This window comes from Meleagris gallopavo, chromosome 2 (genome assembly GCF_000146605.3).
Source record: "Meleagris gallopavo isolate NT-WF06-2002-E0010 breed Aviagen turkey brand Nicholas breeding stock chromosome 2, Turkey_5.1, whole genome shotgun sequence".
In the NCBI taxonomy this organism is placed as follows: Eukaryota; Metazoa; Chordata; class Aves; order Galliformes; family Phasianidae; genus Meleagris; species Meleagris gallopavo.
Genome location: NC_015012.2, coordinates 107,962,509 through 107,968,068, shown reverse-complemented (window position 1 = coordinate 107,968,068; position 5,560 = coordinate 107,962,509).

Here is a 5,560-nt window from a genome sequence, read left to right as displayed (position 1 = left end):
GATATAAAAATAATTTTCCTGTTGCAAAGTAGTTTTCTTTCTTTAAATGGTATGAAGGGCTAATCTGTTTAGTATCCAAGCAAGCTATTTATCTGGTAATTTATTTTCCTGCAAATAAGCCAATCTGATACTATAGGGTATACACAAGCTATTTTTGTATATTCATATATAGCTTGCCTTCTTTTTCTCTCTTCTTTTTTTTTTCTTTTGACTGGTTTCAAATGTTGAAAAACACCTGATGATTTCTGCTGTGCAGACGGTAGTCACCGACCGTAGAACCACAAGCTATAGATTAGAAGAATGTTTATAAGACTCAGCAGACAAGGAGGTAATCCTAAATGTGAACTTTGAACATCTGACTCAGTTTTGAAGAAAAGAGGAGAGGTTCAATGGTTAACACGACTTAAGTATCCCAGAACAAGCTAAGCACAACACATGGAAGACCACGGTTTTTAGATGTGACTGTAACTTTGATAATAATTTTTGGAATCATAGAATCATTGAAAAGGACCTCGAAGATCATCTTGTTTCAATCTCCCTGCTATGTGCAGGGTCGCCTGACTTTTAAGTTCCAGAAGCTTCTCATGGTCAATAGTTAACAGAAAAAACACACCATGCTTAGAATTCTGATACAGAAACATGAAGACTTTGTCAGATTTCCAAGTTTTCTGTGCATAAGAAACCAACAGCTGTAACATACATGAATGATGCATTACGTATGAAGACATGACATATTCTCATGTGTACTACATGTATGTATCTACATCTTCATACACATGAGTATATACACATACATGTGTTTAGGGAGCGGTAGAGGAGGGTGGTAGTGGATAACTGTTGAAGGAAAAGATGTACCAGCAAATCAAAATTCGCTTCTGGAAAGCATAAATATGAAAAAGCAGTATTTGTTACTGCAACAAGACATTTCTAAAGAGATACTGCTTAACTGGGGGGTAGATTAGTCTCATGTAATGTGACATATCTAGATGGTACCTAATCTAAGCTAGTTGTCTAAGCTGCTGATCATCTCTGAATAGTCAGTCGAAGCAGACAGGATCCTCCAGAGACTGTCTCATCCCTCTAACACTAGAATGGTTTAGACCATTTCTGGAGGTTTGCATCTTTCTTCACTAACTATAGAGGAATTGATTAAACGGTGTAGACATGTGCCTAACTTTCTGATGGCTAAAAGTTAGGTGAGGTGAATTTGCTTTTCCTGTGCTTGCAGGTTAACACTTCCAATCCAAATAAAAAGCTTTAACATTTGAGATGCATTAGGTTAGATTGCTAACCTAAATATTAGAAAACCAAAGGCTTTGAACTGCTTAAGCTTTGGTACTCCTCCAGTCTTTAAGCACTAATTATATTGCCACAGTATTTTTCTTCATCTATCCTTTCTCTCTCATTGTTTTCAGAATTCTAACACCCATATTTCTGCCACCTCGACAACACCTGAAGCCTATACCTAGGTTTAGGGTCTACCCTTAATCCAATACCAGATGAAACCAAGCACGTGGATACCTAGAATATCATCCAAAGATGAAGTGATGGAGTTTAAGGCCCTTAGATCTTGTTTTCAATGTGCAGGTGCCTATAGGCTCTCCAAGCAACAAACATCCCACTATGGGAAGCAAAAACTTCATCAGTGTGGCCAGTGGAGCATGGAGAAGATGAAGTTTTAATTTTAATCTGATACCACAGAAACCAAATGTAGGTTACGTTGTTCTAACCTCCTGGTACTGAAATAGTCTGTGCGCCCAAAGTTGCAGGCAAGTTTCTGTAGCTCACACTGCTGCCCCACTTCCCCTTTAGCTCCGAGTGATGCCCACAGCAGTGTCTCTCTGCTGAACCAACTGCTCCAGTCCCTAAAAGCCTTGTGGTGTCACCTCTGCCCCAGAAGCCAGATTTGCACAGAGAGAGCTCAGCTAGACGCTGAAGAGGACATCGATGTCTCTCCCCATAAGGAATCACAGAAAGCATCTTCCACATTAAGACCTATTCTACATCTCAAGATTTGGCATGAAGGGGGGAAAGGGAGCAAGCAGCAGTTCACAGTTGTTGCCACCAGGCATAGGTCCTTCTGCAGAGAGGAATGGAAAGTTTAAAAGAGCAGGGGAATCTGAGGGAGCTATATGAGACCACTCCTCATCCTCCTCTGCTCTGGTCCCAACAAACCAAAGGGCCTTGGCTGCTCCATACACCCCTTGCCCTCCAGACCCTCCCTCATCTTTGTTGTTCTCCTCTGGGCACTAGTAGCCATTATTTGGGTCACCATGCTTTTTGCGCTGTCTCTCCTGTGTGTTTCTAGCAGATAACTGGGATAAGGTTCTAAGATCTGGATCAAAGTGCAGAGGACAACATGCTCTGTCAGGCCTTCATGGATTGAGAGCTAAGCACTTCATCATGTTTAAAAACAGAATAATGGGGTTACTTCAAGAAAAAAAATGTACCTAAGCGTGATTTATTTGCATCCAGAAGTAACTGAACTGAAATCAACAAAGCAGTACTGGTATAAAAACTCAAGCATGGTCAGAATCAGTCACAAAATCTGTTTTTTAAGCTCCACTAAACCTTTATGATAATTCCTATGCAAATCATACAGAATATCTTGCTTCTAACGGGCTTTTTCTGAAGCTGTAACATTCTGCAGTCTATTTCTCCCAGGCCCTGGTTTTTCTGGCAGTGCACACATGCTCGCTGTTAATAAAAGCAAATGGCTACAGGGGATTCTGAGTCTTAAATTTAATAATGGGTAAGAGTTAAAGTAAACAGTGACTTTGCACCGGTGTGGAAGGCTTTGTAATGGACATGCCAATGGTGAACTGTAGCTGAACAGTTCTCTTTCCTGGACACAGATTTGTTATCTGATCATTACCTGATCTCTGTGTATTGCTAAGGGAGGGGAAATAGCTTTTATCACACAACTTCTTCTCTCCCTCTCCTCATCATTTCCACTATTGCACCTGTGGGGTCTCAAACTGTTTTGTTTTTTTCCCCTTTCTTCCTTTTTCAGCTGTCCACCTGCTGATGGAAAGGGAATTTCCAGAGCACCCAGGATCCCAAGAGCATCATGCCAAGAATAAATAGCACAAAGACAAGACATTTCATAGCAAATACCACTCAGTAGGAAGCAGGAAAACTGAATTAGTAAGGATGCCGGTAATTCTAATCAATATGCTCCCTTTGCATGTCAGGCTACAAATGCAGAACAAAGTTGGTTAAAATGTACGTCCTGGGATATTTTAACATCTGGAACTTTTTATGTATTCATGAAGATTGTGAGTCAGATTCACATAGCTGTTCAAACAAGTGTGCTGATACACATAAGGTTTACTGTATATATAGGGGAAAAAAAAAGCATCATTGTTAACATGTTTTTTTGTATCCCTGCCAACCTCTTGCCAACTGGGGATGGAGTGTAGGTAGCTGGCATGTGTTCCTAAAGCTCTCATTGGAATGGAAACTTCCCAGAGTTGGTTCAAAGGTTAGCTGGGTGTTTGATTTAAGCTGAACCATTTTGGAAAAGAGGGATTTATTTATTTATTTATTGGTCAAAATGAACATTAGTGTTGGTAATTCTCACATTTGGTTTTTGTTGTTATGGAATATGCTTATTTAGACTTGAAACAAGTGGTTTGGTTGACCTGGTACTTAAAGAGACTGATTTAATTTGGATAGTACTTACATTGTAGCAGTAGCTGGCTGCTCATAGGGAACTCTCTCTTTCCTATGAGAGTGGTGAGGTGCTGGAACAGCTAACCAGAGAGGCTGTGGATGCCCCATCCATTCCAGGAGGTGTTCAAGGCCAGGTTGGATGGGGCCCTGGGCAGCCTGGGCTGCTATGAAATGTGGAGGTTGGTGGCCCTGCATTTGGTGGGGGGATTGGAGCTTCATGATCCTTGAGGTCCCTTCCAACCCAAGCCATTCTATGATTTTACGATTCTATGATTCTATGGTTCTATGATTCTATGAATTCTGCTCTGTTTGTGTTAGCTGTCTACAGTTTTGTTACCTAGTTCTGGTTAATCAACTAGCATCCTGTTTTAGGATAGAATAAATCACCATCTGGAAGTTCTTACCTCTCTTGCACTGAAACCATATACAGAAGCTGGATGTATGGTTTGGTCCAGGTGCCTAACTTGGGAGTGAGTATGATGAGTTCCACCACTAACAGGTGTTTGTGTTATGAGCTTCATGTAGGCTTCAAAAAAAACAGAGCCAAGCTCTTTCAACATGTTCCCAGTGACTGGACAACAGTCAATTGGCACAAACTGAAACACAGGAGGTTGCATCTAAATCCCAGGAAGCACTTCTGTGCTGTGCAGGTGACAAAGCACTGGAACTGTTTGCCCAGGAAATTGTGGAGTTTCTTCCCTGGAGATGGTCAAAATCCATTTGGGCATGGCCTTGGGCACCCTGCTCTGGGGCACCCTGCAGCAGAAGGGATTGCCTCAGATGACTTTGACTTCAACCATTCTGTGAGTTGAGATATTCAGAAATATAAGCACTCCAACTCTATTGAGAAGTCACCCATTCTTTAAGAAATGGAATTTCCATTTGTCTGGTAATTCTCTTTGTGTTCAGTAAATGGGAATGAATCATAGAATCACAGAATCATAGAATCATAGAATCATAGAATCATAGAATCATAGAATCATAGAATCATAGAATCATAGAATCATAGAATGGCCTGGGTTGAAAAGGCCCACAGTGCTCATCCAGTTCCAACCCCCTGCTATGTACAGGTCACCAATCAGCAGACCAGGCTGCCCAGAGCCACATCCAGCCTGGCCTTGGATGCCTGCAGGGATGGGGCATCCACAGCCTCCTTGGGCAACCTGTTCCAGTTTGTCGCCAGCCTCTGTGTGAAGTATCTGTTTACTTCAAAACCGAGCATTTGATGGAGTGTGACGTTGTTCTTCATCTCATGAACCTTCCCATCAGCAGCCACGGTGACATGCACCTTTAGATATCCATGGGTAAGTTGGGCAGGGATGAAAAATTGCAGCCTAACCCTAACATATACTGTATAAGTCTCTCCTTGGGCATAAAGAAGGAAGCAAAAAGATTTTATTTTCCTACCCACTTATTCTCTAACTATAAGGCACTCTGTGCCTCAGGGTGCTGATGTAGCTTTCTTATCGGAGAGATTTAAGATATAATTAATTAATTAATTCATGTAAAGATTTTTCGTAACAATTGGAACAAAAATGATGATATTCAGGTAAATGGCAGCAATAAAGATGGTGCACATGTAGAAAGAAATAATATTTTATGAATGTGTTTACAGTATCCTCATTTAATATCCATTTGGTTTGATTGCTCTTAAAAAAAGCTCTTTAGTCAAAATGTTACATTCTGTTGGTTTCTCGTAGAACCGTAAAATGTAAAATGTAATGCATTCATTCTTAAAATAGTAAGTAAAATAAAAGTACTGTTATCTAATATACAGAAGTCATATTATAAACATTCTACTAAAAGATTTTTTTTTTAAGGAGGAATTTACATGTTGAAGATTTAGAAGTGTATATCTAAGAAGATTATTCTTGGATTTTTTTTT